This window comes from Schistocerca piceifrons, chromosome 10 (genome assembly GCF_021461385.2).
Source record: "Schistocerca piceifrons isolate TAMUIC-IGC-003096 chromosome 10, iqSchPice1.1, whole genome shotgun sequence".
NCBI lineage: Eukaryota > Metazoa > Arthropoda > Insecta > Orthoptera > Acrididae > Schistocerca > Schistocerca piceifrons.
Genome location: NC_060147.1, coordinates 36,403,278 through 36,428,858, shown reverse-complemented (window position 1 = coordinate 36,428,858; position 25,581 = coordinate 36,403,278). Strand labels below are relative to the sequence as shown.

Here is a 25,581-nt window from a genome sequence, read left to right as displayed (position 1 = left end):
AGCCTGGCGTCAAGAACACAGTACGTGGTCATTGGAACAGCGGTCCCAGGTTATGTTCACGGACGAGCCCAGCTATAGTCTGAACAGTGATTCTCGCCGGATTTTCATCTGGCGTGAACCAGGAACCAGGTACCAACTCCTTAACGTCCTTGAAAGGGACATGTCTGTTCAGATGTGCACTTCCTTAAAATAGATCCCTGAATCCAGTTTGGTAACGTTTGTGAATTGTATATCTATGAAGACAGTAACTATTCTCGAATGAACAGATTACTGTGTTGACCGTGCAGCTTTTCCCTGGAATAAATGACGACTAACTGAAACCCTCGGCTGCCGACTGGTGTTGTTGATATACCTCGATGTGGACAGCTGAAAATGTGTGCCCCGACCGGGACTCGAACCCGGGATCTCCTGCTGACATGGCAGACGCTCTATCCATCTGAGCCACCGAGGACACAAATGAATAGCGCGACTGCAGGGACAGCTGTCCACATCGAGGTATATCAACAACACCTGTCGGCAGCCGAGGGTTTCAGTTAGTCATCATTTATTCCAGGGAAAAGCTGCACGGTCAACACAGTAATCTGTTCATTCGAGAATAGTTACTGTCTTCATATATATATATAGTTAAAGGCTACCCAGCCATTGACCTTCGTCTGTGCGAATGCGCACGGGTTCCCCAAACTCTTACGGGAATCGCCAAAGCGTGCGCGAGTAATGAGTGAATGGGCAAATGTCTATAAGGTACAATACATATGTAGAATTGTGGACAGTTGGGAATGTGAGTCTCACGGGGAGCGTGCAAGGGATAAGTCCCTGCAGTCGCGCTATTCATCTGTGTCCTCGGTGGCTCAGATGGATAGAGCGTCTGCCATGTAAGCAGGAGGTCCCGGGTTCGAGTCCCGGTCGGGGCACACATTTTCAGCTGTCCACATCGAGGTATATCAACAACACCAGTCGGCAGCCGAGGGTTTCAGTTAGTCATCGTTTGTGAATTGAGTGAATGGCTGGTCGTCTGCTGACCACAGATAGTGAAGGTAGATTATATAATCATCTTTGAGACAGTTCTCTGGTCACCTCTGGCTGAACCAAAGAGAGGAAGTATACCAGAGCACCAGAGGGCCTGGAGTGTGGCTGACCAATACGGTGGCAACGTCCTCCCCCTCTTCTGCGGCAGCGCGGGATGACCGGATGAACGGCCATGTTTCAGCACTCTGAGGTGTGAAGACGTGCTCTGTGTGTGCTCCAGAGGCGGCCGGGGTGGCCTTGAATGATTATTAACTTCACTCTATTTCAGTAATAAGATATGACTTTGCACCTACACGACTCCAAGTGAAAACAAAAGACAGACTGACAGTCAGTCAAGTTTTCATATTAATTTCTTCAGCGACTCTCTGTTGGGGACTCCAGAGTGGTCGACCTACTGCATACACGCTGATCACGTGTTTGGGGGACGGTTTCTCAATTCACTGGTCAGCCAAGGCAGCGTAGCTTTTACGAAGGGTACCTCTACAACATATTTACCAACATTTTAGCCTCCATGGGATTTCGACACACCAGTGGCTCGACCCGATCTCAGCTGTAGTGTCGGCCGCAGTGGCCGAGCGGTTCTAGGCGCTACAGTCTGGCACCGCGAGACCGTTACGGTCGCAGGTTCGAATCCTGCCTCGGGCATGGATGTGTGTGATGTGCTTGGGTTAGTTAGGTTTAAGTCGTTCTAAGTTCTAGGGGACTGATGACCTCAGAAGTGAAGTCCCATAGTGCTCAGAGCCATTTTTTTGTGCTCCATAAAAATAAAGTTAAATGAAAATGGTATGCATGAAGAATATTTAGGAGTAGATGAACTAATAATTTCTCTTTTCAGAAACTTTTGGTGGGAGGCTGATGTAAATTGTGCATGGGGCTTAATTAAATACAATGCAAATAATTTTATTTTTTGTCGCTGTCTGTCCGGTTACGAAGTCTCGTAGCGGGTTGGCCCTGACTAGTATTACTCCGCAATCTGACTGCATAGAATAACAACAAAGAATGGAAGGAAATTTGTGTTAACACAATTAATTAATTAAGTCCCCAGCAACTATAAAAGCTACGAAACAAAAACTACGGAACAACAAAGCACAAGTATAACTGTTCTGTGTGTGGAAGTGTGATTCAACGTACACATCTGGCACGGTTCTTCCTCAATAAGACAAAGTATTTTAAATACCATTTACACTGAATTAATTAATTTAAAAAAACTGAAATACTATAATTGCACATAGAAACCTGAATTACAGTCTAATACATGAACACAAGGCAGATGCTTTGTTGACTGAACCTGTGACCAAGAGGCATTGTTAGTTAGGAAATTTAAAAAATATATAAAAAATGTTTTTTACCTTCATATATATTGACTAAAAATACACTCTGATCATTACAACATCTCCATTCGAACAACATCTGCTGTCTAGCCCATCAAAACAACTGCACACGACATGGCCTCAAATAGTACAGCTATCAACACCCTCTCAGCAAAGCACTAACCATCACAACTTCTGAACAAGCACTGCCAGTGGAGGCGGCGGAATAAAACTCTTTGGCGCGATCTCTGGCGCTGTGACTCAGTGTAGCCACCTTCCAATTGTTCTGAAAAAGATGGGCAGGTAAAAATTCACGGGGAACGTAGGATTCTTCGGAAGTGACAAAGAAACCACATGTTGTAATCACAAGACGAAATACTAGCGTGTGGTAGTATTAAGATGAAATACTTAGGTGTGTAAATCTAAGTCGAAAATAATTAAGATTTCCGTGTGCAGAACTTGAATTAGAGGCGAGTACTGCCACTTGGTGAGTACAGTGCGAGTCTCATCCTGACTATTAGACAATAAAAGGAATTAGAAGTGCTTTCCCTAGCATTCAGCTGAGGATCCGTGTGTGAGATAAATAAGATACCAAAACTTCCATTATGAGGTACATTCGTGTGACGCCGGCATGATATTCAGATACTCTGAGAGTGAATTAAGGTGAGTCAGCCATCTACCTGGCAACTCCATGTGCGTTGATTGCACAGGGAGATGTGCATAAATCCTCCAGAGTTTGTGGTAGGAAAATTATTACGTGGGTCGGTGACGTGTGAATCTGGGACAACTATTGTTTGATGTGGGAAAGCAGAACGAGTAGAAAACCAAACATTTTGTTTTCAGAGATGTGTTTTATGCTGTCAGTTGATTTATTGTGTGTATTTTATCTGTGTGATTTGCATGAGATAGTAGCGAATTTAGTGGGCAGAGCATGATTTTTCCCAGTACAGCACGAAAGTCAGTAAATTCGTTATGTTGCTAATGAATGAGATTACGAGAGTGTGGGAGAGAATGAAGTAGCAAAAGATTCCTTACCAATCCAGAAAGTGCAGAGTAGCAATAGACAGAAACATTACCAGATCGTGGAATAGTAAAATGCTCATGTTTTATCATGCCTATTGAGTGGAGAATCTCATGTTTTACTAATGTGTTTAAGTGTAATGCAAGAAATTTTGTAACATTATCAGCCGGCCGCTGGTGGCCGAGCGGTTCTGGCGCTACAGTCTGGAACCGCGCGACCGCTACGGTCGCAGGTTCGAATCCTGCCTCGGGCATGGATGTGTGTGTTGTCCTTAGGTTAGTTAGGTTTAAGTAGTTCTAAGTTCTAGGGGACTTATGACCTCAGCAGTTGAGTCCCATAGTGCTCAGAGCCATTTGAACCATTTGTAACATTAGCTTGAAAGAATTTATTGTAATAAAGGAGGAGATATAGAGACAAATAGTGATCTTGATTATTGAGTTGCAGGTAGCCATTTTGTTGAGGTATTTTAACATAACATCCATTTTCTTGCTGGGTTGTTCAAGCTTTGGATAAAATACACTCCTGGAAATGGAAAAAAGAACACATTGACCCCGGTGTGTCAGACCCACCATACTTGCTCCGGACACTGCAAGAGGGCTGTACAAGCAATGATCACACGCACGGCACAGCGGACACACCAGGAACCGCGGTGTTGGCCGTCGAATGGCGCTAGCTGCGCAGCATTTGTGCACCGCCGCCGTCAGTGTCAGCCAGTTTGCCGTGGCATACGGAGCTCCATCGCAGTCTTTAACACTGGTAGCATGCCGCGACAGCGTGGACGTGAACCGTATGTGCAGTTGACGGACTTTGAGCGAGGGCGTATAGTGGGCATGCGGGAGGCCGGGTGGACGTACCGCCGAATTGCTCAACACGTGGGGCGTGAGGTCTCCACAGTACATCGATGTTGTCACCAGTGGTCGGCGGAAGGTGCACGTGTCCGTCGACCTGGGACCGGACCGCAGCGACGCACGGATGCACGCCAAGACCGTAGGATCCTACGCAGTGCCGTAGGCGACCGCACCGCCACTTCCCAGCAAATTAGGGACACTGTTGCTCCTGGGGTATCGGCGAGGACCATTCGCAACCGTCTCCATGAAGCTGGGCTACGGTCCCGCACACCGTTAGGCCGTCTTCCGCTCACGCCCCAACATCGTGCAGCCCGCCTCCAGTGGTGTCGCGACAGGCGTGAATGGAGGGACGAATGGAGACGTGTCGTCTTCAGCGATGAGAGTCGCTTCTGCCTTGGTGCCAATGATGGTCGTATGCGTGTTTGGCGCCGTGCAGGTGAGCGCCACAATCAGGACTGCATACGACCGAGGCACACAGGGCCAACACCCGGCATCATGGTGTGGGGAGCGATCTCCTACACTGGCCGTACACCACTGGTGATCGTCGAGGGGACACTGAATAGTGCACGGTACATCCAAACCGTCATCGAACCCATCGTTCTACCATTCCTAGACCGGCAAGGGAACTTGCTGTTCCAACAGGACAATGCACGTCCGCATGTATCCCGTGCCACCCAACGTGCTCTAGAAGGTGTAAGTCAACTACCCTGGCCAGCAAGATCTCTGGATCTGTCCCCCATTGAGCATGTTTGGGACTGGATGAAGCGTCGTCTCACGCGGTCTGCACGTCCAGCACGAACGCTGGTCCAACTGAGGTGCCAGGTGGAAATGGCATGGCAAGCCGTTCCACAGGACTACATCCAGCATCTCTACGATCGTCTCCATGGGAGAATAGCAGGCTGCATTGCTGCGAAAGGTGGATATACACTGTACTAGTGCCGACATTGTGCATGCTCTGTAGCCTGTGTCTATGTGCCTGTGGTTCTGTCAGTGCGATCATGTGATGTATCTGACCCCAGGAATGTGTCAATAAAGTTTCCCCTTCCTGGGACAATGAATTCACGGTGCTCTTATTTCAATTTCCAGGAGTGTATATACGACAAGGGAAGGAAATGTGGCCTAGCCAGGGTGGAGTGAGTCCATCAGAAATGTGCAGTCGCTATTAGTCCGATGCGTTATCCATTCCGTTGCCTTAAAAAGTAAGGACGAGAATAAATCATAACTTAACTGATAGGCACTAGGGCTCATATTTCAAGCATAGTTGCAGTGGGTATGATAATCATGAAAATATTTCTGATGTGTGAATAATAATTGCACTCTCTTGGCAAGCCACATCTAGTATGCCTGACTATTAGATGCCACAGAATGGGGTAGGAACCTCCCACAGTGAACCTGCAATATAGATTCATGATAAATGAATTAAAATGGTTATAAGTGGATTCATATTTGAATGTAATACGCCAAGGTAACAGAAACTAGACTTCTAAATCTCACTTTAGTTGGTGTTGCAGTATAGAAGACATCTTCAGGTTCTTAGGTGCAAAGGATCTGAACTTTCAGAGATGGTTGTGCTTACTGCAGAAAATATCTAGTGGAGGTGACTTGATGATGGTTCCGATTGAGAGTATCCAGTACTAGTCGAAGGAGTTCATATCGAAATAAATATATAAGCCCGAAATACGCTGAAAAGGAAAAAAAAAGGACAAACCTTATCCTCAATTTCTTGCCTTGCAGTGACCCAAAATGAACATATATGTCATTTAGCCTCGTCTGTGATAGTCGAATATTTTCGTCAACATCCGAACTCTATTCACAAAGCTACAGTGAAAGCGTACACCGGCCGGTGTGGCCGAGCGGTTCTAGGCGCTTCGGTCTGGAACCGCGCGACCGCTACGGTCGCAGGTTCGAATCCTGCCTCGGGCATGGATGTGTGTGATGTCCTTAGGTTAGTTAGGTTTAAGTGGTTCTAAGCTCTAGGGGTCTGATGTTAAGTCCCTTAGTGCTTAGAGACACCACTTGAACCTTTTTTGAATGCGTACAGAACGAACTGCTACGTGTTGTAGCACAGCAGGAAGACGGGCAGGGAAGCAAGGGCCTGCAGCCTGTCTGAGTTGGGCACAGCTTGATTTGGATGTGAGTGGAACAGCCTGCTCATTCCGCAGATAACGTGCGACAGCTTGCCTGCCTCGCTAACAGGCAAGCACGGGGAGGTTAAGAGCGGAACGTGTACAACTCTGTCAAGGGATGACTTTGTTGCTTAATAAACGTAAACATCATCCTAAGTAGGCTGTAACGCTACGTTTGTTTAATCGTGCGATTATCTAATTTCGAATAAACGTCATTGTCAAGCACCTGTAAAACCAACATGGAAAAGCACTAAGTTTCCAGAATGAGATTTTCACTCTGCAGCGGAGTGTGCGCTGATATGAAACGTCCTCACAGCTTTACTTCCGCCAGTACCTCGTCTCCTACTTTCAAGGAGTACTAGTTCTGCAAGGTTCTCAGGAGAGATTCTGTAAAGTTTGGAAGGTAGGAGACGAGGTACTGGCAGAAGTAAAGCTGTGAGGACGGGGCGTGAGTCGTGCTTGGGTAGCTCAGTTGGTAGAGCACTTGCCCGCGAAAGGCAAAGGTCCTGAGTTCGAGTCACTGTGCAGCACACAGTTTTAATCTGCCAGGAACTTTCAAGCACTACGTTGTTTGCATACATCGCCATGTGAAAGCAACACTTTACACACCTCAGCCGGCCGGAGTGGCCGAGCGGTTCTAGGCACTACAGTCTGGGACCGCGCGACCGCTACGGTCGCAGGTTCGAATCCTGCCTCGGGCATGGATGTGTGTGATGTCCTTAGGTTAGTTAGGTTTAAGTAGTTCTAAGTTCTGGGGGACTGATGACCACAGCAGTTAAGTCCCATAGTGCTCAGAGCCATTTGAACACACCTCACATTGAGGTAACTTACATTTGTGACGTCTGTATTCATGTCATTTTCAAATCACTCTTAATAACAAGTACAAAGTAGCCACATCTCGTCATTTTACGAAAGGATCCACACTACAGTGGCACCTTTTAAGATCGTATTCTGAACTTTGCTCTGTCTACAACCACATGGTAACTGACAGCAACAGGCATTTGTTGTCGCAGATACATATTCATCCAAGACTTTAAGGCTCTTAATAGGGCATGTCATAGGCACGTTACATATATTGCTGGCGTTCTAGACTTAGTTGATGTCATGTATAAAAACAGTCAGCGATCAAAGAATACATTGACGGCATACAAATGGACATAAAATATTGTATACAGTACATGGCACATCACCAGAGAAACTACATTATTTTAAACATCATGTTAACAAAAATATGTATACGGTATGTTCAAAATTCCACAAATGATTAAAATAGAATACTGCATCAATTGCTGGCGTGCCAGCCATAGCGTCTGCCTTGTATTGTAAGTCATGGCTGTCTGAAAGCTATTTCTGCACTGAAGCCCCAAACAAAATGGTCAAGGCATGCGTATTAAAATACAGAGATAAATAAACAGGCAAAATACGGTCCTGCGGTCGGGGACGCCTATATTAGACAAGTGTCTGGTACAGTTGTTAAATCGCTTACTGCTGCTACAATGGCACGTTATCAAGATTTAAGTGACTCTGAAAGTGGTGTTATAGTCGGTGCACGAGCGATAAGACACAGCACCTCCGAGGTAGCGATGAAGTGGGGATTTTCCCGTTAGACCATTTCACGAGTGTACCGTGAATATCAGGAATCCGGTAAAACATCAAATTTCCGACATCGCTGCGGCCGGAATAAGATTTTGAAAGAACGGGACGAACGACGACTGAAGAGAATCATTTAACGTGACAGAAAGTGATGCAGATTTCAATGCTGGGCCATCAACAAGTGTAAGCGTGCGAACCATTCAACGAAACATCATCGATATGGGCTTTGGAAGCCGAAGGCCCACTCGTGTACCCTTGATGACTGCACGACACAAAGCTTTATGTTTCGCCTGGGCCCGTCAACACCGACTTTGGACTGTTGATTAGTAGAAACATGTTGCCTGACCGGACGAGTCTCGTTTCAAATTATATCTAGCGGATGGACGTGTACCGGCATGGAGACAATCTCGTGAATCCATGGACCCTGCATGTTAGCAGGGGAATGTTCAAGCTGGTGGAGGCTCTGCAATGGCGTGGGGAGTGTGCAGTTGGAATGATATGGGACTCCTGATACGTCTAGATACGACTCCGACAGGTGACACGTACGCAAGCATCCTGTCTGATCACCTGCATCCATTCGTGTCCACTATGAAATCCGACGGACTTGTCCAAATCCAGGTGGACAATGCGACAACCCATACGTCCAGAAACGCTCCAGGAACACTCTTCTGAGTTTAAACACTTCCGCTGGGCACCAAACTCCCCAGACATGAATATTATTGAGCATATGTGGGGTTCCTTGCAACGTGCTCTTCATAAGAGATCTCCATCCCCTCGTTCTCTTACGGATTTACGGACAGTGCTGCAAGATTCATGGTGTCAGTTCCCTCCAGCACTACTTCAGACATCAGTCGTGTCCATGCCACGTCGTGTTGCGGCACTTCTGCGTGCTCGCGGGGGCCCTACACGATATTAAGCAAGTGTGCCAGTTACTTTGGCTCTTCAGTGTATAAAAACAGTCACCGATCAAAGAATACATTGTAGGCATGCAAATGGACATAAAGTATTGTATACAGTACATGGCATATCACCAGACGAATTACATTGTTTTAAACATCACTCTGCCGATCGGAGTGGCCGAACGGTTCTAGGCGGTACAGTCTGGAACCGTGCGACCGCTACGGTCGCATGTTCAAATCCTGCCTCGGGCATGGATGTGTATGATGTCCATAGGTTAGTTAGGTTTAAGTAATTCTAAGTTCTAGGGGACTGACGACCGCAGCAGATAAGTCCCATAGTGCTCAGAGCCATTTGAACCATTTAAACATCATACTAACGAAAATACATATGAGGTACTCGTACGAGGTGCATTCGAGTTCTAAGGCCTCCGATTTTTTTTCTAATTAACTACTCACCCGAAATCGATGAAACTGGCGTTACTTCTCGACGTAATCGCCCTGCAGACGTACACATTTTTCACAACGCTGACGCCATGATTCCATGGCAGCGGCGAAGGCTTCTTTAGGAGTCTGTTTTTACCACTGGAAAATCGCTGAGGCAATAGCTGCACGGCTGGTGAATGTGCGGCCACGGAGAGTGTCTTTCATTGTTGGAAAAAGCCAAAAGTCACTAGGAGCCAGGTCAGGTGAGTAGGAAGCATGAGGAAGCACTTCAAAGTTGTTATCACGAAGAAACTGTTGCGTAACGTTAGCTCGATGTGCGGGTGCGTTGTCTCGGTGAAACAGCACACGCGGAGCCCTTCCCGGACATTTTTGTTGCAGTGCAGGAAGGAATTTGTTCTTCAAAACGTTTTCGTAGGATGCACCTGTTACCGCAGTGCCCTTTGGAACGCAATGGGTAAGGATTACGCCCTCGCTGTCCCAGAACATGGACACCATCATTTTTTCAGCACTGGCAGTTATCCGAAATTTTTTTGGTGGCGGTGAATCTGTGTGCTTCCATTGAGCTGACTGGCGCTTTTTTTCTGGATTTAAAAATGGCATCCACGTCTCATCCATTGTCACAACTGATGAAAAGAAAGTCCCATTCATGCTGTCGCTGCGCGTCAACATTGCTTGGCAACATGCCACATGGCCAGCCGTGTGGTCATCCGTCAGCATTTGTGGCACCCACCTGGATGACACTTTCCGCATTTTCAGGTCGTCATGCAGGATTGTGCGCAACTCTGGAGGCGATCTGCTCAACAGTCATTCGGCAATCCCCCAACACAATTCTCTCCACTTTCTCGATCATGTCGTCAGACCGGCTTGTGCGAGCCCGAGGTTGTTTCGGTTTGTTGTCACACGATGTTCTGCCTTCATTAAACTGTCGCACCCACGAACGCACTTTCGACACATCCATAACTCCATCACCACATGTCTCCTTCAACTGTCGACGAATTTCAATTGGTTTCACACCACGCAAATTCAGAAAACGAATGATTGCACGCTGTTCAAGTAAGGAAAACGTCGCCATTTTAAGTATTTAAAGCAGTTCTCATTCCCGCCGCTGGCGGTAAAATTCCATCTGCCATACGGTGCTGCCATCTCTGGGACGTATTGACAATGAACGCAGCCTCACTTTAAAACAATGCGCATGTTTCTATCTCTTTCCAGTCCGGAGAAAAAAAATCGGAGGCCTTAGAACTTGAATGCACCTCGTACATACAAAATTCCACAAATGTTTGAAATACAATACTTCATCACTCACTGGCGTGCCTGGTACAGCGCCTTCCTTAAATCGTAAGTCATCAGTGTCTGTAAGCTATTTCTAGACACAAAGAAGCAGACCCGATTATTTGTACAAAAAGATAACCAACAGAATTTTTTCTTTTAAGTAACAACCAACAAACAGTGATTATTGTGATGATAGTCCCCTGCCTCCTGCAAGACTTTTATGTCGCAACTGTATTATTGAAATCAAAACATTCTAGAAGCACTTGAAATCCCTCGGATTCCTTGCCAGTATCAATGTCGATAACAGGCAAGAATGGACGTCATTCTCGAGTCCCGGGATGGATGAATTGTCTGAATATGTAATAAAGTCTGTACAGAAACCTGAGTACCCGAGTCTGTCTCGCACATAGCTAATTTTTCACTCATTCCCGTTCCTGACGAGTAAGTGACAGAGAAAAGTTTGCAGAAGATAATGACGAGAACTTCAAAATAATTCCGCGTTTAATCAATGCTTATTGGAGAATGTTGGAAATCACAAATACTTTCCGTTATTGCATAATCTGGATATAGACAAAGGCGGTCATTCCGGGAGATAAAGATATAAAATTGTCATTCTTAAGAGCAGGTGTACGATAAGATGCATTTCAAAACCCCGTAAGGGAATCCATATAACTGAAAATTAAGTGGCTGATCTTAGATAAAGGCAGTTCTCACAGTACAAACGGGATTACCTACAGAATTCACCTCAAATTTCGTCACATCTGTTGCAGATGTCGTCAGCATACTGCCTCGATCATGAGATTTTTGGCTGAGTAAACACTCCTCAATGGATTGCAGTTCCTGCCCGACTTTTGATTTCCTCTTTATTGAAATCAAGCGCTCCAATTATGTTGTAATTTCATTTTCACAGCCGGTTTCGACTTCTTACGAGTCACTTTCAAATGTCTTGAGGTCAATTATTACTGTTTTATTATGCAAACATGCTGACTTCGGCGTATACTACAACATAATTAGCAACTGGAAGTCTGATTAAAACAAATACTGATGTTATTCTATTGCCCAAAGGGAGTGCCAGAGACATCACTTAATAAAGCCCCTCGTAAATGATCATCATGTGAGGTCCTAAGAACCCCGTTCCACAGTGTGATAATCAGGTAGGTAATTAATCAAACACAAAACTAATTTTTTATTACATTTCTGTCTGAAGTAACAGACGTAGAAATATGCGCAGTTCAGTTTGGAAACAAAGGTTCTACATAGGCAGCGCCTGTGTTGTTTGTGGCAATATACAGAAGTTAAAGCGCTGTATGTTGTCTGCGGTGGCCACGCATTTGGCGAATTTCAGTGAAAAATATCTTCCCTGATAGCGATGATATTTTGTAACGCATTCGTGAAACAAGTATGCCCTTAATAAGTTTCTGTTAACTTTCAAAATAATGAGGGCGGAGAAACCATCAGTATTCTTGAATTTGAAACACTTTATAAACTACACGCTTCATGTATTTTACTTTGATCAAAATCGAAAGAATTCTTGAATCCAATCATCACCGAGTTTTAAATTCATACGTATTTGATAGTTAGAATGGAGACAAGTCGTTAACTTGACTCCCCACTTCCCTTCTCCAGGACACAGACACTCTCGCAATTAACTTACCAGAAATTACAAAGTTTATAAAGCTGATACATTTTGATAGTACAAAGAGTTTCATAGATGTCATCGCAATCAGACTGCGATAACCTTTACATAGAAAGTATCATTAGAATCACAAACACATTTTGTAAAGCATAAATGATTAGGTAATTTCAAATGCCATTTCTATAATCGATTTTCAATCATTTGCGTTTTAAATGAATTTTATCCACAGTGGATACTGTTGAACTCCGTGACTATTCCTTTACAGAATGTAGAAAATTTCTGCTACCAATCACAATAAAAGATTATTTATTTGTCACACGACCGTTTCGGGCTTGCGCCCATCTTCAGGTGTTTACACATTCATGTACATGTTTATATTGCTGGAGATCAATAAAGATGAAGCATCATTATTATAGTTACGCTGTGGTGACAGTTTTGCCACTTAGTTACACCGTTATTGTCATTCTCACGTCCATATTTCAGTTTTATGAAGTTCAGCTGCGTATTTCACTATTACGATGTGCACTCGTCAAATACACTGTTTTTACATGCAAACATCTGAAACATGGACGTGAAAACGATAACAACTGTGCAACTAAATGAAAAAACTGACACCACAGCGTAACTATAACAATCATGCTTCATCTTTATTGGTCTCCGGCAATATAAACATGTACATAAACAGGACGCAAGCCCGAAACCGGTCGTGTGACAAATAAATAACTTTTTATTGTGACTGGTAGCGGAAATTTTTCTACACCCTATAATTTGCGTTTTGCCAAAAATAAGTTTATATGCCGGCACCTGGCGAAGAAAACAATACTGATTTAACAGCATAATTAGCGTTTTCAGAGATACAGGAAAAACACAAAGAAGTGGATTTTCAAAATATAATGGGAAAAAATATGATACATGAAATTTATGTTGTAGTCACCATATATCACAACAGCCCCTAAAGTTCCATTAACTAAAATAAGTTGATAATTACCAAGAAACAACTGTAGAATGTTAATAGTACTGAAAGGTTAATGTGACACAAGTTTATCGTCATTTCAAAGTGTTGTTTGAGCATTTAGCATAATTTCTTTATTTGTGTGTTCTGCCTTACGTCAGGACTTGTCACGGGGGAAGCCTCGTCAGAGAAGTTCACCGCTTGAGCGATTAGGGAAGTGACTCCAGTGGTGGTTTTCCCGTTGCCTTCCACTGGTGATGTTGAAATGATACTGAGAACAACACAACACCCAGTCCCTGAGCGGAGAAAGTCTCCGACCCACCCGGGAATCGAACCCGGGCCCTTTGGCGTGACAGACTGCCGCGCTGACCACACAGCTACCGGGGCGGAGGCATTTAGCATACTCCTGAGATTATACGCATTGGAACCCAGTGACCTATTCAGCGAACTGATTGCTGCCCACGAGGTCATGTGAAATTAAAAACCAAAGTCACACAATAGATGGCTAGTAACCTGTCTGAAATACACTCCTGGAAATGGAAAAAAGAACACATTGACACCGGTGTGTCAAACCCACCATACTTGCTCCGGACACTGCGAGAGGGCTGTACAAGCAATGATCACACGCACGGCACAGCGGACACACCAGGAACCGCGGTGTTGGCCGTCGAATGGCGCTAGCTGCGCAGCATTGTACACCGCCGCCGTCAGTGTCAGCCAGTTTGCCGTGGCATACGGAGCTCCATCGCAGTCTTTAACACTGGTAGCATGCCGCGACAGCGTGGACGTGAACCGTATGTGCAGTTGACGGACTTTGAGCGAGGGCGTATAGTGGGCATGCGGGAGGCCGGGTGGACGTACCGCCGAATTGCTCAACACGTGGGGCGTGAGGTCTCCACAGTACATCGATGTTGTCGCCAGTGGTCGGCGGAAGGTGCACGTGCCCGTCGACCTGGGACCGGACCGCAGCGACGCAGTGCCGTAGGGGACCGCACCGCCACTTCCCAGCAAATTAGGGACACTGTTGCTCCTGGGGTATCGGCGAGGACCATTCGCAACCGTCTCCATGAAGCTGGGCTACGGTCCCGCACACCGTTAGGCCGTCTTCCGCTCATGCCCCAACATCGTGCAGCCCGCCTCCAGTGGTGTCGCGACAGGAGTGAATGGAGGGACGAATGGAGACGTGTCGTCTTCAGCGATGAGAGTCGCTTCTGCCTTGGTGCCAATGATGGTCGTATGCGTGTTTGGCGCCGTGCAGGTGAGCGCCACAATCAGGACTGCATACGACCGAGGCACACAGGGCCAACACCCGGCATCATGGTGTGGGGAGCGATCTCCTACACTGGCCGTACACCACTGGTGATCGTCGAGGGGACACTGAATAGTGCACGGTACATCCAAACCGTCATCGAACCCATCATTCTACCATTCCTAGACCGGCAAGGGAACTTGCTGTTCCAACAGGACAATGCACGTCCGCATGTATCTCGTGCCACCCAACGTGCTCTAGAAGGTGTAAGTCAACTACCCTGGCCAGCAAGATCTCCGGATCTGTCCCCCATTGAGTATGTTTGGGACTGGATGAAGCGTCGTCTCACGCGGTCTGCACGTCCAGCACGAACGCTGGTCCAACTGAGGCGCCAGGTGGAAATGGCATGGCAAGCCGTTCCACAGGACTACATCCAGCATTGCTGCGAAAGGTGGATATACACTGTACTAGTGCCGACATTGTGCATGCTCTGTTGCCTGTGTCTATGTGCCTGTGGTTCTGTCAGTGTGATCATGTGATGTATCTGACCCCAGGAATGTGTCAATAAAGTTTCCCCTTCCTGGGACAATGAATTCACGGTGTTCTTATTTCAATTTCCAGGAGTGTATACAGGGATGGCCCAACTGAACTTAAAATATGTGCACCACAACTCCCATAGAAATAGTGTCAAGAGTTCCCATCAAGCTACTAAATGAAACTAAAGGTCACTGTAACAATCTAATTATTTGCTAGATGCATTTATATGACTCTAATATTTCTTCTTCTTTAGTTTTGGCCATCTTAGGACCCTAATCGATGTCCGAATAATACAAATAATTATAAAAGAGCATAAGTTTCAAGATGCTACTTGAGGCGGGTGTAAAACTGAATGTGCGCAACGGAAAATAATAAAAGCTAAAATGATAATTTGGCCCTGGCTGACTACCATCTGAAGTAGATCTTAGGATTTCTTAATGCTGTTTCCTACATACAAATTACAAACTACACATAAATGAATGATGAAGGCAACTAATAGTACTAAATGATAAACATTGTTGCTCAATATATATTTATTATACATTGAAATCAACCCTATAAGTACAATTGCCCATATCTTATAACTAAAATTATTAATCAACTGCTCAACTCTGCCCGTTATTATGACTGCACGATCTAATTTCAATAACGCGAAATGAGTGACATCATCTACGTACCAAACACTGGAAGACACTACTTTCCAAGATGATCTACGGTGCTGTGGAACCTCAGTGGAAATAAACTAACGTGATCACAGCTGTTTAGCTTCATAGCCCTAATAAGCCAAAGCAGTTAGCAATATCACCATATGTACTGCGTCCGGTGCGTCGAAGTGATGGTTCTCGTACCCGTCTGCGACGATGGAGGAACTCCAGCCACAAATAAACTCTTTCAAACACCAGGACGGCAGAAGGCGGTCCTCTGACTAATATACTCTAACACTGTCTTCTCCTCTCTGTGTTGTACAGACGAGAAACGCCAACTCCCAGCCACAAGGACGGAGTTCAGATAACGTCTCAACGTAAGTATAGGCAGAAGAAGTGTTCTAAATCACTGAATGCTGCATACTCAACGACGACTTCCAACCCGGAGGTGAACTCCAGAATAGTATAGGTTCGCAACAGTAGAGTGCCTAACTGTTCTAACTATAAACAGTCCTGAGAGCAAAGACAGCAAGTCCGTCTGTACCAACAAAGCTGATATCGAGCGACCGTCACACACGGGCGCTCACAGCTGAAGACCTCGTCTCTTCACCGCTGGCCTTCCAGCAACCCTCGGCTCCCCACCCTCGTAATTCCGAAAACGAATCATATTCCCGAAACCACGGAATATTCTCCCTCTCTACAGATTCTTCCGAACGCCGACCAGCCTAATTTTAGTCTTTTGTCGTCCAGCGCGGAGGGTTTGCGAGGAAACACCTATACTCGTACAATGGTATGCTTCTTAGTAATTATCCTTGGAAATAACCCAGGCTGCGTGATTTCCGAGGTGACACTTCCTCTCAGCTGTGTCCAAGATGTGCAGAGTTCGGAAGTGTTATCCGGTTATCCTTCCGGCCCTACTACAATAGCGCCCGGCTATCCCTGTGGTGGTGGTGGTGGTTAGTGTTTAACGTCCCGTCGACAACGAGGTCATTAGAGACGGAGCGCAAGCTCGGGTTAGGGAAGGATTGGGAAGGAAATCGGCCGTGCCCTTTCAAAGGAACCATCTCGGTATTCGCCTGAAACGATTTAGGGAAATCACGGAAAACCTAAATCAGGATGGCCGGAGACGGGATTGAACCGTCGTCCTCCCGAATGCGAGTCCAGTGTGCTAGCCACTGCGCCACCTCGCTCGGTGGCTATCCCTGTATTGTGTCTTCGCACTCAGTGTCCAGACTGTCCATCTTGGCACTTTCTGTGTGGAGCTGTACCACCACACCTGTGTGGGCTTTCCACTCAGGGCTTGAGTTCGCCTGCCGTTTCATTTCCACTGGCGTTCCAACCTCTACTAGTATAGGCAATCATTTATTACGCCGTTCTGATAGTAAAGACACTCCGTCACCTTTCATGCAATAAGCGTTAACAATTATTTACAAGGCCTACGTGACAATGTCAGTCTCCTTTATATATTCATATATACAATGAACAACCTATTACATGATACCTAATTGTGTTTGTAGATCACAGCAAAGTATGTGGATGAGTGCTTGTAAGGTGCGAAATTATAGCCACCTTACAATGTATGCAAAGACATGTATGATAAGCTGTAACGCCGGAAATGTATATCCTCCTATTTCCATCTATTGTGATATAAATTTTTTCCTTATTCTGTTACCTGAAGATACGACATTTCTGTGTCTTCATATATTGTAATTGTTTTACTATATATATATATATATATATATATATATATATATATATATATATATATATATATGTCGATGTATAATTGGTTTGTTTTGTAAATATTATTTGTATTTTTACGCTGGGTCTTGCCTAGGGAAAACTATGCTATCGAACGACTACATCGATAGGTCTTGTGGAGAACCAAAGTGTTTAGGATCTTTGGTAGTGTTAACTCTGGCGCGTGGAGCGCGGGCAGAGCAGTCAGGCTGGAGTAGGGCGGTGGAGCAGGTGTGTTGTGTGACGCTCCCGCGAGTTACCGCGCTTTCGGGGTTTGGCAGCATGTAATTGCGCTCGACTTGCTACGACAGTTTCTGACACGGTGTCGCGGACGGGAAGCATTAGCTGGCGCACATCGAGAGCCCGTTTCGCCTGGTGACAGTGTCGAGAAGAAGGCGCGCCAGCATCCAGCTTCTGCAACAGCGACGGCCGACAATGAGTGACTGTCGCCACCTTCTCGATCGGCGACTTCAAACCTTCAATCAACCAACAAGGAAGACTGAAAGCACGTAAAGTTTTAGAACTGTATGGCAGACTTCAGCTTTTAAAATTGTCCCATTTGCCTCACAAAATTGCAGCAACCTAGCGTGAACCTTTGTTGCTCATTGTCCCAATTGCATTACCAAGCAGGGTCCCTTCCTTTTCCGGAATGACCCCGAGTGTCGCTGAAATTCAAACGCCAGCATTAAAGTAATATCATTCGATTTCACTGCTTTAATTTCAAAGTTCAGTTAAGGTAGTCAATATTTAGATTACACAAGCACAAATTAAGAGTGCCAGTTTTGTTACCATATTTTAGCTTACCTGTGACTGCAGCTCAGCTTGGTACGTACTAAATTTTACTATTGTTAATTGTTCAGAATCATTTAATTCAAGTTCAAAGTTAAATCTGTTATTTCTAAATTGCGTAGATTCAAGTAGCTTTTGAAATGATTGTTGAGGTAGCCCAAGACTAACCTTATTTTACTGAATTTCGTATAGCTTCAGAAACAAAGTTCACTATTAATTTCAGTCACTAAATTAACTTTCAATTTTTCCGGTTTTATTAATTCTTTTGCTAAATTAAGTCAGAGTGTAGCGAAATTTATTATCTCTGACAAACATTCAGTTTTCACACAACACGTGTCAACCTTCAGTTGCCACGCTTTCAGTGCTACTTATATGTGCAATAACCTTTCTTTTTCAGTTATTATAATAGTTGCCCATAGGACTGGCGACCGTAATTTTCCCCAAATCTCAAATATCTAATTAACGTCAGTTAATTGTTAACGTAACGACCGCACATTTACTTTCTTTATTAATTTTACTCTTTTCTCAAAATTAATTTCCACCAATTTCATTTGCATTTTTTCCTTTCATTTAGATGTAACCCTTTCCTCCTTCTTTACCGACAAATTAACTTCGGTGACGATTGCTTTTCCCAAATTTCCATTAGGTGCACGCGGTTTAATTTTTCACTGTCATTAAGGTCGGTAAGTGAGGGGTAGGTCACAAAGCCTTGGCTCAGGTAGGTGGATGTGAGAGAGAATGAAACGAAATCTGAGTCCACGAAAATCACCAATGATTGCTGAATAAGCTGACGACCTAAAGAAAAGACCCAGAGAAGTATGAACAAGCACCAATTCTGTCGCCTAAGCGCATATTGACGTGAGTGCAGCTAGCTGGCTGTACGGTTTAATTCAGAAGATCGAAAGTTTTACTTGAAGCAAATAACTTCGTGATCTCTCATCGCGACGTAGGGCCTGCGTAGAATACCATGGCCGGTAGATGCACGTGTGGGGAGAGTGCTGGTAGTGGGGGTTACGGGTAGGCGTTGTAGGGGAATTGCAGAATGCTGGAGGGGAAGTACCGTTCTAAACCAAAGCCTGTGCTCACATTTTTTGTAAATATTAAGTCTGGACCCTCCATGACCACACTTGCATGGTGGCCAATCACAAAGGCCCATCACCTCTGCTTTGGTTAGTATTCCGCCAAAAATGCAGCGATTTATTTTCGCCTGGCTTTTTAACCATTTGTAACTTTCAGAGAAGCGTCATGAGTGACGTTTGAGTAAAACCTGAACAATTCTCTGGTTGCCTTGTCAAAATTTGCTTCTTTTTCCAAAACACAGCGGAGTTTACACAGTCTCAGCTCTCTAACATATCCGCCCCGATAGCTGAGTGGTCAGCGTGATGGATTGCCGTCCTGGGGACCCGGGTTCGATTCCCGGTTGCGCCGGGGATTTTCTCCGCTCAGAGGCTGGGTGTTGTACTGTCTTCATTTCAGCCCCATCCGGCGCGCGGGCCGCTGTAATAAGACCCGGCCAATGACGCCAAACGCTCATTTCCACTTACCTCGCTAAGATGTTGTGCAGACGCAACCGCGAGGGAATTCTGGAGTTCAGTAAGTGAGGAAATGAGGAAAAGTAAAGCCAGAATTTTTTGAAAAATCACATCATCAGTACAAAGTGACCGTGTAATGTCTTCACTTATGTTGTTCCAAAACCCACACCATTTCTCGTTTCACCAGCTATCGATGACTCTAAAAATTACATTCTTAGTGGAATAACACTGTAGATAATGAAATTTTGCATAACAACAACACGGTAAAATACTCTCCTCTTTGCACACAGTCATTTGTCAAAATCTCATTTCGATATCTCACACCGTTTATGAAGACCGACATCTCTAGCGATGCCGAAAGACAAAATCCGACGCCAATGCCTCACCATATCTCCGGACAGTGCTGTTCACAACATTATTCCTCGACTACAGCTATTGTTGAGGAATGATGGTGGACATATTGAGCATTTGCTGTAAAGAACATCATCTTTGCTTTGTCTTGCTTCGTTATGCTAATTATTGCTATTCTGATCGGATGAAGCGCCATCTGTCGGACATTTTTTGAACTTTTGTATTTTTTTGGTTCTAATAAAACCCCATGTCATTCCAAGCATGTGTGTCACTTTGTACCTCTCTATCTACATTATTCCGTGATTTATTCTAATTTATACTGACTTTTTGATCACCTAGATAAAATGTATTTCTTGTACTTGGTTTTTTTTTAATGCCAAAAGATTCACTACTTTCTGAATAGCCCTCGTAGCGGCAACATGTGAAGGTTCACTCTTCCTTATTTGTTGGCATTCCTTAAAGCGTGGGCAAATAGGAGAAGCAGGAGATTAGTGTTTAACGTGCCATCGACAAAGTCATTAGAGAGAGAGAGTATAAGCTCGAATTAGGGAACGATGGAGACGGAAACCGGTCGTGCCCTTTCAAAGGAACTGTCCTGGCAAGCGATTTAGGGAAATCACGGAAAACATAAATCAGAAATGCCGTACAGGGGTTGAATCGCCATCATCCCGAATGCGAGTCCACTGTAGTAACCACCGCGCTGCCCTACTTGGATGGGTTAATAACACGATGACCAAGGCGCGTTCACACTGGGACGTTGGTGACGGTCACCAGCGATGGTCACCGACAGAGATGCACTCGTCTGAACTGGAGCATTCACGCCGGGGCACTACACCGCCTCATTGAGCCAATGTTGCTCACAAGGGAACCTCCCCATCGCAGCCCCCTCAGATTTAGTTACAAGTTGGCACAGTGGATAGGCCTTGAAAAACTGAACACAGATCAATCGAGAAAACAGGAAGAAGTTGTGTGGAACTATGAAAAAAAATAAGCAAAATATACAAACTGAGTAGTCTATGCCCAAGATAGGCAACATCAAAGAGAGTGTGAGCTCAGGAGCGCCGTGGTCCCGTGCTTAGCGCGAGCAGCTGCCGAACGAGAGGTCCTTGGTTCAAGTATTCCCTCAGGAAATTATTATTTGTCCGTCTTTTGGGAGTGATTATCACAGCCACAAGAAAACCTAAATCGGGTAAGATAGAACAATCTTTTTACCTATTCGCCAAGTGTACAAGTTAGGTGGGTCGACAATATATTCCTGCCATGTGACGCACATGCCGTCCCTAGTGTCGTATAGAATATATCAGACTTGTTTTCCCGTGGAGGAATCGGTTGACCTATGACCTTGCGATCAAATGTTTTCGGTTCCCGTTGGAGAGGCACGTCCTTTCGTCTACTAATCGGACGGTTTTGCGGTGCGGTCGCAAAACACACACTAAACTTATTACAGTGAACAAAGACGTCAATGAACGAACGGACAGATCATAACTTTGCGAAAGTAAAGAAACTAAACTTTTCACTCGAGGGAAGACTTGAACCAAGGACCTCTCGATCGGCAGCTGCTCACGCCAACCATGGGACCACGGTGCTCCTGAGCCTGAGCTCAGACTATCCTTGGTGTTGCCTATCTTGGGCATAGACTACTCAGTTTGTATATTTTGCTTATTTTTTTCACAGTTCCACCCAACTTCTTCCTGTTTTCTCGATTGATCTGTGTTCAGTTTTTCAAGGCCTATCCACTGTGCCAACTTGTAACTAAATCTGAGGGGGGTGCGATGGGGAGGTTCCCTTGTAAGCAGTGACTCACCCTCGCCACATATGACGGACAAGGTCACTGTGTTCACAGCAGTCACCGCCGGACGTCCATTAGTTTCAATTGGAGTGCTCGCACTGGGACACAGATCACAGGCACAGCGCTGCAGATTTGCCAACCGACAGGCAGTCTTTTTGAGACAGTGACGCAAAACATTCATTGTACACTATACTGTACACACTGTACCCATGAGTTTAGATTTGATTAACACAGAAGAATTTATAAGTGAAGCAGGAAGTCGCCCTCCTATTTGGGATGTGAAAAGCAATGACTATAGCAACAAAGTGATGAAAACGAATGCGTGGCAAGAAATTATAACGAAGTTTGTGCCCGATTTCAATGAGAAGAGCATGGATGAGAAAAACAAAATTAGTTAAGTTGTATGTCCTTTTTTCAAATTTAGTACCTTATTTTTCGGACCATAGAACGCTAGCGAAATTTAGTTGCTACCCATTTACGAGTCCATTTCACTAATTAATCAGTTGGCATTAACTGCAGTGTCGGACACCAGTGATCCACGAGTGTTTACCACACTCACTGGCGCCCGTCACCATTGTCCCAGTGTGAAACGGACCTAAGACTACAGCTGATGGTTCAAATGGCTCTGAGCACTATGGGACTTAACATATGAGGTCAGCAGTCCCCTAGAACATACAAGGGAACCTCCCCATCGCACCCCCCCCCCCCTCAGATTTAGTAATAAGTTGGTACAGTGGATAGGCCTTGAAAAACTGAACACAGATCAATCGAGAAAACAGGAAGAAGTTGGGTGGAACTATGAAAAAAATAAGCAAAATATACAAACTGAGTAGGCCATGCGCAAAATATGCAACATCTAGGACGTTGTAAACTCAGGAGCGCAGTGGTCCCGTGGTTAGCGTGAGCAGCCGCGAAACGAGAGGTCCTGGGTTCAAGTCTTCCCTCACGTGAAAAGTTTACCATCTTTATTTTCGCAAAGTTATGATCTGTCCGTTCGTTCATTGACGTCTCTGTTCACTGTAATAAGTTTAGTGTCTGTGTTTTGCTACCGCACCGCAAAACCGTGCGATTAGTAGAGGAAAGGACGTGCCCCTCCAATGGGAACCGAAAACATCTGATCGCAAGGTCATAGGTCAACCGATTCCTTCACAGGAAAACACGTCTGATATATTCTATACGACACTGGTGACGGCATGTGCGTCACATGACAGGAATATGTTGTCGACCCACCTAACTTGTACACTTGGCGAATGGGTAAAAAGATTCTTCTATCTTGCCCGATTTAGGTTTTCTTGTGGATGTGATAGTCACACCCAAAAAAGTGATGAAAACATAAGAGTTTGTCACATAAACCGAAAATAAAAGATTTAACTTTTCAGTCGAGTGCCTATCTTGCGCATGGACAACTCAGTTTTTATATTTTGCTTATTTTTTTCATAGTTCCACACAACTTCTTCCTGTTTTCTCGACTGATCTGTGTTCAGTTTTTCAAGGCCTATGCACTGTGCCAACTTATAACTAAATCTGAGGGAGGTGCGATGGGGAGGTTCCCTTGTTAGAACTACTTAAACCTAACTAACCTAAGGACATCACACACATCCATGCCCGAGGCAGGATTCGAACCTGCGACCGTAGCGGTCGCGCAGTTCCAGACTGTAGCGCCTAGAACGGCTCGGCCACTCCGGCCGGCACTACAGCTGAGATCGGGTCGAGCCACTGGTGCGAGGAAAATCCATGGAGGCTAATATGTTGGTAAATATGTTGTAGAGGTATCCTTCGTTAAAGCTGCGTTGCCTTGGCTGACCAGTGAATTGAGAAACCGTCCCCCAAACACGTGATCAGCACGTATGCAATAGGTCGACCACCTTGGAGTCCCCAACAAAGAGTCGCTGAAGAAATTAATATGAAAACTTAACTGACAATCTGTCTTTTGTTTTCACATGGAGTCGTGCTAAGGGTTTGGGTGCAAAGCCATATTTTATGCTGAAACAGAGTGAAGTTAATAATCATTCAAGGATAGTCAGAGCAAAATGGCACTTGAATGTAGCTATTTATACGAAATACGAGAGGCGTTTGAAAAGTCCGTGCAAATTCCGAGAGATGGCACCACCGGCGCGTATCGTGGTCATGTTTAGTTAGTAGCATCTTTGGAAAGAACTCACACCAAGTTTCAGCCATATTGGTCTATTTCTTTGTGTTTGGCATTGGTGTGAATCAAGGAAGTCGAGTGATTGTCAAAAAATGGACGAAGAAGAATTTCGTGTGGTGATTAAACATTGCTTTATGAAAGGCAAAACGCCTCAGGAGACTAAAGAGAAGCTTGATAAACATTACGGTGACTCTGCACATTCGATTAGAACAGTTTATAAGTGGTTTCAAAATTTTCGGAGTGGCCATATGGGCACAAGTGATGCTGAACGTTCTGGACGCCCTGTGGACGTTATGACTCCAGAAATCATTGATAAAATCCATGATATGGTGACGGATGACAATAAAGTTAAGGTGTGTGAGATTGCTAGTGCTGTGGGCATCTCGAATGAACGGGTACATAATATTTTTCATAAACATTTGGACATGAGAAAGCTATCCGCAAGATGCGTTCCACGATTGCTCACGCTTGACCAAAAACGGAATCGTGTGAAATGTTGCAAGGATGGTTTTCAGCTGTTCAGGAAGAATCTGCAGGACTTTAAGTGTCGTTTCGTCACTGTGGATGAAACATGGATACATTACTACACTCCTGAGACCAAAGAACAGTCTAAACAATGGGTTACCAAGGGAGAATCTGCACCAAAAAAGGCAAAGACCATTCCTTCGGCCAGAAAGGTTATGGCGACTGTCTTTTGGGGTTCACAAGGGATAATCCTCATCGACTATCTGGAAAAGGGTAAAACTATTACAGGTGCATATTATTGATTGTTACTGAGCCGTTTGAAAACCTAGCTGCAAGAAAAACGCCGGTGATTGGAGCGCAAAAAAGTCATTTTTCATCAAGACAGTGCACCAGAATACACGTCAGCAATTGTGGTCGCAGAGTTAATGGAAATAGGATTCCAACTCGTTTCACATCCCCCCTATTCTCCAGACTTGGCTCCCTCAGACTACTATTTGTTCCCCAATTTGAAGAAATAAATGGCAGGACAAAGATTTTATTCAAATGAGGAGGTGATTGCAGCAAATAATAACTATTTTGCAGACTTGGACAATTCCTATTATTCGGAAGGGGTCAACAAATTTGAACAGCACTGGACGAAGTGCATAGGTCCAAAAGGAGACTATGTCGGAAAATAAAAAAAGTTTACCCCAAACACGTAAGTGGTTTTTATTTTTGCACGGACTTTTCAAACGCCCCTTGTATAGTCGAGATAAAGGAAGTATTTGAGGATACTGAACGGTTAGCTCAGTACGTAAAGGAAGATGAAAATCTAATACTCATGGGGGGATTGGAATGCGGTTGTAGGGAAAGGAGTAGAATGAACGATTACGGGAGAATGTGGGCTTGGTACTAGGAATGAGAGAGGAGAAAGACTAATTGAGGAGTTGCCGGCAAAAACTCCACTACTCAGGAAATCACAATGTTGGGAAAACGAAAAAAAAACCACGTATCTTCGTCCTATAACTAGGTAATTTGTTTTTGTTATGTCTAAATATCTTGTAGGCCTCAAGAATATTATTAGAACTAATTGAGTGATACCAAATTATATTCTCTGGGTGTGCCGGCCGGTGTGGCCGTGCAGTTGTAGGCGCTTCAGTCTGGAACCGCGTGACCGCTATGGTCGCAGGTTCGAATCCTGCCTCGGGCATGGATGTGTGTGATGTCCTT

General features: G+C 44.8%; 1 non-coding gene across 1 annotated transcript; it reads left to right on the top strand.

Annotated features, from left to right (window-relative positions):
• Positions 1-837: 837 nt before the first annotated feature.
• On the top strand, positions 838-911 carry Trnat-ugu. The gene has a single exon. It is a non-coding gene; the product is annotated as a tRNA-Thr (tRNA).
• The last annotated feature ends 24,670 nt before the right edge of the window (positions 912-25,581 follow it).